Genomic DNA, 8,844 nt, shown 5'->3' on the forward strand with positions numbered 1-8,844 from the left:
ATTTTTAATTCTATAATTCTCAAATTACAGTCAGTCATTTACAACACATTTAAATTCCTTTAATTTAATCTTTTTTTTTTTTTAATCATTTTTTAATGCTGTATTGCCCTTGTTCCCTGCATAATGTATAGGGATGAATGTGTATGGCAGGAGGTAGTTATGACTGTTTTATTTGGACAAATTATCACCGTACATGGCTGGCATTTGTTGACATTTATGGCTTTGAACATTTACAGCTTATTGTTGGATGCATCCTCTGTGGACAAGTGATTGTGATACTAAGGGATGATGACAGCTTCGCACAGCTGCCTTACATATGTGTGTGTGTGTGTGGTGGCTGGGGGAGGGTGTTCATGGGAAATTAAGGTAGGTGGTCACGACAGTCTTTGAAATTGCAGTGTTCATAACAGAGAGCACAGAGCATGTGTGGTGAAAGCGGCCTGCTGTTGTCATTCATGACAGTATTCTCATACATGGTCTTCCCCCACTTCATAAGCTGCCTTAATGTCTGCACAATTCTTCTGTCTTGATAGTGAGTCTTCTATAATGGCGCGACTTGTATTCTCTTTTCCTGCTCTGGACTGAGCTTTCATCCCCTGCCTGCACACACTGCGGCTTCAAGAAAGCTTTGTTTTGGAGTGACATCTCTCTGCTTCCTTCCTGTGTGTGCTCCACAGTGGGGATGTATTATAGAACAGAGTAAAACTGGGTCCCAGTTATATAGACAAGTAACTGTACATACTCATTATAATACATTGGTGGAAAAGTGGTCAAATAAAACTAATATGTAAGTATGCAGAGTAAATCCACTTTATCTGTGATGTACATTATTTTTTGTGTGCCTGATGTTACAAACCCCAACGAGAATATGACTTATGGAAATTTTACATCACATAATCACCTTTATGTGAGTTGATAAGCCCCACTGTCCATTTCCTCTGTGGCTGCAGATGTCTGGCTCTTTTGTTTGAAGAGAATCTGAGTGGTGTCTTTGTGCTGCAGAGATGAGATACTCCAAAAATGACACCCCGATGCTATCAAGTGAATTCTCCCGTGTGAGCTGAAATGAGCTGTCGTCAGATCCCTGAGTGTATGGAGGCTGAATAAATCAGAGGAGGCTGGGTCTGGATGTCACATGCTCTACTGTAGATCTCTCCAAATCAGTGTGCTCTGAAATGAGTGCATTTGAGCCATTGCTGAATTAGTGGATTCTGTCATCTTAAAATCCAAATTTGGTTCCTCAATGTGACATTGTAATTTGATAATTTGAGTGGAAGCATATCGATCAGTTTTCCTTTAACACCGTATGCCTCATGTCCAGATTTTCCACCTGAAAATCTTTTCCAAGTGAACTTAGTTTGGAGTGTTCTTTTTTGTTTTTTTTTGCAGGTGCAGGTATTAAACCAACTTGAGCCTGGTGTCTGACCAGAGGCACACACACACACACCATCACCTGATTGTGACATATTCTTTCATAGCTTGTAAAGACACAGAAGGGATTCCATTTTCCCGACATTGCAATATGCTGCTCTGATGCATTTCAGCGACGTGAACGTAACGTTAAAGTGTGATCGATCAGTCACTGCGTCAGACTGATCTTGACGCCTCCTGTCTCTTTATCAATGCGGCTAATTTTAGTTACAAGGGGACAGCTTGAAAGATCACTTTAATCATTAAATACATATTGCCTTTGCTGTGTGATGTAGCACCTCTGCTCTTTTTCGCTGCGCATAAGTACTTATGAACGTTATATTTTATAAAAGTGTATTCATTCATTCTGATGGTGGTGGAGGTGCTCAGCACTTCAGACAAGACAGTGAAACTTCACAGTAATCTCTCTTTTAACTGTACTGGTTTGGAAACAGCCTACTCCTTCCAGCAGGACTCCTTTGACTTTGACAAAGATATTTGTCCTTGGGTAGTAAATATAGAATAAAAAAGATGGAGTGTTACAGATCAAAAAGTGAAGAAGCTAATATAAACCAAAGCTAACTTTCATCCATTCTTCTCATCTCGTAACATTAATGCTGCTGGATAATAATATGGTGCAGCTTTGGAGTAAATCCACTCAGGACACTGCTTCTATCTGCTTGAGCAAAGCCGTGGAGAGGCTTTGTAACTTAAACTATTCATTCCTATCGGGTTATGCTTGCTTACGTCTTGCTTAGACGGGCTTTCAAAGCTGTCAGATTGCTCTACTGATCACATTGTACGATTGTCTTTAAAGTGGTATCTTGAAGTTGTTGTGGTTTGCACATGTCATGAGTGATTAGTGACACATTAGAAGACATTTCACTGGGAGGAATCCTTGACAAGTCTGTCTAGTCTCAAAAGTATGTCAACAAGTCAACAAAACACACATGAGAAGTGATATAGGAAAGATTAAGAGACCACCCAGGAGACAAGAGTCCTCCAAAAACAGATGACTGCAAGAAGGTGATGATCCAAGGTGTTTGTGTGCTGATTTGCAGCGAAAAACCAAGCAAGAAACAGATAATAAAATGTTCTGTTGCAGGTATTATGAAAGTTCCAAGCTCATGGCAACCTTAAACTGGCAAGGAATGGTATCAAACTGAGAGGCTGATGGGAGAATGAGATGCAGGTGAGGAGGTGGGCGGTGTAACTGCAGAGCAGATGATGGAAGTGGGAACAGGTGTGTAGATGGGTGGGGCAGTGAGGTGATGGTGAAAGGAGGGAATATCTGAGGGCATCTGGTGGATGGATGGAAAATGGCAGTGAAGGGGGCTGAGGATAGGGAATGCGGCTGGAGAGATAAAGCAGAGAGAGACTGTGACACAGGCAGACCAAAGAGAGTGACTTATAGCATTTCTATATTGATAATCCAGTATGTGTTTCCAGCTTCTCCACGACCCACCACTGAAGTTTATGTTTTTGGTATAATGGAACTCTGGTTTTACAATGCCCCTCTATTTTTGACTGAAAGCGAGTGCATGATTTGGTAAGCAGGTGTTTTCAGAAATTTAGATTTTAGAAAGAATGCTTTGTCCTAGACTGATGACATTCATGTCAGTGTGCCCTTTGTCCCTTTTCTTGGAGATGCAGACAACCTGATCAAGGATGGGGGATCATTTTTAAAAGAGTGGATTCATTCAAATCCCAAAACAACATGTCTTTTCGGCTCCTTCCAGCGGTTTCTGTTCCTACAGACAGTTTTGTGTGGAGATATCTGTCACTGGGATTTCTGACTCCTTCGAAATACAATGACAGAGGATTGAACTTACTCTGTCATGCACCACAGCACTGAAAAGGACATTAAAAAACATCAGCACGTCTTTCTGGAATTAGTGTCCCATTTAAGTCTGGTCAGTGTGTTGCGTGGGTCATAAAAATAAACCAAGTAATTAAATGTTCTTAAATTTTAATGCCTCAATGAAATGACCAAGCAGGGATGACATTATGTCCTCAGGAACATCATGTTCCATCAACCCTCTTTGTAACATTGAGCACCTTCAGCCAAGCATCCCTGCTCTTCCCTACGTTAGCTTGGCTGAAAGAAGACATTCATTCCTTCATTATCTACACTATTGATCCCGAACAAGCCTCCAGGCCGTGACTGGGTCTGTACCTATTGACAGATGGCTGCACTGGGACCAGTAAAGCAAGTGCACTTGTTGTAATGGCTTGGAAATGGAGGATTCATGAGGGCTTTAATGGCTGTGTGACACCTCACCTGTGTGACCGAGCTCAAGCTGTCAAGGGTAGACTGATGGGAAAGATGAGATGAGACGAGATGTGTGATATGTGTCACATAAAGGTGAGCTGCAGGGTAAATGAGACATCCTTATGAAAGGACCGTGCCTTAATGAGACCAGGCGGATCAGTTTAACATGTTATTTGGAACAACCAGGCTGGTTTATCTGGGACATTTTATTTAATCATTATAGGGACAAACTAATGTGGTATGTAGTTTTTGGATGGAACAGTGCCACTCCTTCTGAAATGGAAGCAGGGAGGGAGACATTAAAAAGAAAATCTTGCAGACGCTTATTGGAATAATATCTTGGTTGCCATGCCACCCAATGGTATGAATAATGAATTCAATATCACTCCATTCTTATGGTAATTTTTAATGTTTGGTATTGCTTTCCAGTTTGACACTGATGTTTTGGAGGTCTGAGTAATGTCAGCGATGTGAAATCTCACAGAAAGTTAATGTGGACACAGAGAGGTATTTGTCGAAATGCTGCCAATAATTCCTCATTGTGTGCACATAAACAGTCTCCTTGTGTGTGTATGGTAGGTCAAAGCTGGAGCCGGAAATGAGTCTATACACTGAGATGGATGTTTACAACAGAGCGCTAAAGAGTGATTTGGGATTCAACGTGTCTTTATCAACGACACGTCCACATGTAAACAGCCACAGGGTTGTTTTTTTTTTTTTTTTTTTTTTGCATTTTGTCTTTATTGAACAGGACAGTTGCAGAGTGGAAAGATAGAGAGGAGACAGCATGCAGAAAAGGGCCACAAGTTGGAATCGAACCCAACCCCTCATATTGACTGACATCCCAAACCTCGCACCTGAAATCATACAGAGCAAGTGCCCCATAATAACCCACAGTATACACACTGTACTGTGCTATTTACTCATCGATACACTGAACACAACAATAGCAATAAGGAAGAACACATTAATATGTGTGTTTTTCTACATATCCAAGGCTTTTTTGGGTTTTATACCTTTCATACATGCTTGCTTAAAATGTGTGAACTCATTCATGAAGGGAAGAACATTGGTCTGGCATGGCTAAATCTGCACCTGTGGATGAATTGTTTAACCATAATAACCAGGATATTGTTGTTTATATATTGTTTATCCTCCATTATAACTACAAATTTAAGGCCCTTCAGACAATACTTCAGTGATTCATCAGTGAGTCTGTGCACAGTGAGTCAGCCACAGCTAGGCACCGCCCCACCATACTGTCCTATTCCCAGCCTCATTGCCCCCGAAAGAAAAAAAATAAATACATTTCCCCACTCGCACATCCCGGCACCTGTGGCAGCTCTACTGTGCTCCCGTTATCGCTTCAGCCTCAGCTCTTGCTGAGAATGTTACATGTGCAGAACAGTGAATGAGGAGAGAATAGTTGAGGTTGAGAATTATTCTGAGCAATATGACTCACAATGTCATCATGACTAAGACAACGGCAAGCCAAAGCTTTGGAGATTGGCTGGTCAGGTGAGAAATCAAGTTTAAGTAGTGAGTGTCTGCGTGTGGTTTTAAGCTAACGTCTGCGAGCTGTTGAGAACATTTTTATGTTTTTTATTAGAAGAGCAGGCGATGAAATTTTAGTATCAAAATAGTAAATATGTGTAACAGTTTAAAAGTACATGCTCTATACGTAGCATCTTGAGAAAACTTTTGTTTTAACTTTTTTGTTTTAATTAAATCCCACAAATGGGACAGCTAGGTCACCTGCTGTTGGACTTGTTCCACGCATATATGTGGAATTAATCTGTTACCAACAGCTAGCAAGCCCAAAATGCCATTTTCCACGCAATTCTGATTATTAAAATGACACTATTTTCAATCTTCTGTGCTGTAAATTTCCACTTTTTCCATCAGAAAGCTGTACAAGACATTGCATTTTATGATGCTCTATTGAGTTACAGTGAAACATGTTGCTTTTCATAACATTTTTCGGTATGAAAATGAAAAAAAAAGGACTTTTTGGTATAGAAAAAATATATTCAATTTACTGTCATAATATCTACATTGTCATATCAAGGTTCAGTGAGAACTAGAATTTCTTCAGTAAAAATGTAAATATTTACTCCATATATTCATGTAAAAAAATGAACTGTGTGAGAAGAGTAAGTTGTATAGACTTACTCATAATATTTAAACGTTTTATTGTCACTGTACTTGAACCCAGAAATACCAAGTAAATCTTAACGTAAGAAGTCGACCGTGTTTGAATTTGCGCATGTGCCTTTGGACGGCACATTGTTCCCGCCATTTCAGTGTTTGAAGGCCTTGGACTGGAGGAGTCAGGGGCTGCTGTGAAGGTGCTGCACCCCTGGATTATCTCCAATATAATGGAAGTTATCACTTTTCTGTTTCAATATGATAATATACAGGTTTGTGTGCATTTTGATAGTTGATTCATGTTTGGTTGGGACAATATACGCTAGCATTCATTTTTACTAGGTTAGAAGAAAATAATGGTGAACTCGCCTAACTGTCCTGGAAAGCTCTGTTACGTCTTTAACTTATATAAAACTAAACTTTACATGGAAAGAGTCACCCTGTGAAGGCATGGTGGAGGACATGCCCCCGGCGTGGCACACAGTGCCAAATTACTCTTGACAATAAATATCTGATCATGGCCCGGTGGTCTGACTGAGGCATTGGCAGTCAAGAGGTTGACGTTTAAATTTCTTATCATGAAAACTTTCCTAAACTGCTCTCGGAATGAGATTTGCCTTCAGTTGTGCTCCAAAGCATTTTTTAAAACCTTTTCAGTCATTTTCAATCTTTTTATTCTTGCTATGCTACAGTTTCTAAACTAGCTGATGCTTAAAGTGTAACAGGTTGGTTTTGGACCCAATTGCAGTACCACCAGTACACAGAAGTCACTCTCACTGACTGATTGACACTGACACTCCCTCTTACCACCTCCCGGCCCCCCTCAACCCCCCACCATCCTCCTGCTGACCTTGACGGGGTGGTAAGGGGGGGTCCCTTAACACCTTGTGACCCTCACTGAGGACCCAACAGACTACAACAAAGAACATTACAACTCAGCCCACATCATACTGCACACACTGCACATATCACTTTATATTTTAGATTTTATATACACTATATACCTCATCTGTTCACTTATACTTTTTAAGTTTTTTTTTTACTACACTGCCACTTACTACCTGTTGCGCATGTCACCTGTTTACATACTGTGTTGCACATGTTTTATGGTTTCACAGAAATTACTTGCACTACCTGCACCTACCTAACACTGTTTATACCTCACGCCAATTGCACTACTTGCATGTATTTATATTTTTGGATATTATGACTATTTGCACTTCTGGTTAGATGATACACTGCATTTCCTTGTCTCTGTGTTGCACTCTGGCGATGACAATAAAGTTAAAGCTAATCTAATCTAATTTCACAAACATCACAACTACCTGTCGCTTCATCAACGCTGAGCAGGGTTTCCATTGTCTAGTAATTACTGGTTAGATGTGAAAATATTCTGGCTCTGCATGCTGTTTTCATGCTGTTTGCAGCCCCATCTGTGGCTGCTGTCTGCAAACATTGTTGTCACCATTAGTCACTTGGACGCCGAAACTTGTGAAAACAGGGAGCATTAACATATTTGACCAGAAGTTCTCCCATTTGTTCGGGACATTGAAATCTTCCAGGAACCATGGACCAGCTCCCTGACAGGGAGATGCATTCCAGTGTTCTCCTAAGCTCAAAAAGAATTAGTTAGTTACAGCCTGATGGGTGTCAGGCTATCATAAGCAAAATGAACTGAAACTGACACCTGCATTCAGAGCAGTATTACATATTTGTATATAGCTGACATAATGACTTTCACAAAACATGATACACCTGGCTCATGGTGTAGCAGCATTAATGGGAGACACAAAAACAAAAACCTTCTCAACCATCAATACATGCATATACTTTAAGCTTTCTTTGTTCCAAGTTTCTATAACACTACTCAACAAAGAACCAGCTCAATCCCTACCTGTGTATTTTCTCATAAGTAAGGAGGTGCTGTTCTGTGGCACGTGTTTTTATTATTTTGTGATTTTAATCCACCTTTTTAAATTAATTGGCATAACTCTACCATAAGAATAATTCTCCCATCAATTACACCAACAACACTGGATCTGTATCCTACCCTGTAATCAAGACTCCTACAAAGCCTCAGCTCTGCCACATCCACCCTTACAGATTGTAGCTCATAGCTTCGTTTCCAGCCTTTTTGTAGTTTACATTTGCTTGTTGCTTGTTGCCTGTTTCCTGTGACTAATACTGATTCTCCTCTCCTTTCAGTCATGTCTGCTCCTCTTCAGATCCTGTCTCCAACCACTTCATCTCATCAAACCTGCTCCACAGTGTCTGCCCTCTGCTCAGCTTCTCCCCACATCTTCTCAAGTCTCTCTGCTTGACTTGACCCTGGCTTGCATCCCATTTCTTTTGCCCAGCAACAAAATACCTTAAATCTCAAACCCAACTCTTGGTCTGTGTCTCCACCTGGGTTCACTAGCTTCGCCCCTGAACAGTGCGATCTGGCCAAAACATGACACAACAGACACAGCATCACCCCCCACTTTTCCCACCTCTGGACTCCCTCTAACAAGCTGTCACTGGATAAGTCAATCAGTTAGCAGCCCCTTTGCTTCACCCCGTGAGTTCTTTTTCCGTACTCCAGTTCTATATGAGGCTGATTTAGGAGCCTGCCAAGCCTTTCTAGTACAGTGCTCAATCGTTTTGGAGCAGCACCCCCTCACACATGCCAGTGAAAGAGCCAAGACTTGTTACCTGATGAGCTGCCTCCACAGAGCTGTTCTTACCTGGAATTCGGTGGTGATGGGAATTTTCTTTTTCTGATCACCTGGTCCACAGCAAGGATGCTGCCAGGACACTTCTGTCCCTCTGTCAAGACTCAAGAAGTGTCGCTGAGATGGCATTTTCTGGAGCACTTTGTCCAAAACCATAAAAGGTGAACTGCTGTCTCGAGATCCCAACAACCTGCACCCACACTGCTAATCCCTCTGGCTCTCCAGACTGACATCTACCTCTGTGAGCATCAGGGAGAGAGGACAGATAATAGTATGACATCTGACACTTCTTCTGTATTT

The sequence above is a fragment of the Chaetodon auriga genome, chromosome 14 (genome assembly GCF_051107435.1).
Source record: "Chaetodon auriga isolate fChaAug3 chromosome 14, fChaAug3.hap1, whole genome shotgun sequence".
NCBI classification, from domain to species: Eukaryota; Metazoa; Chordata; class Actinopteri; order Chaetodontiformes; family Chaetodontidae; genus Chaetodon; species Chaetodon auriga.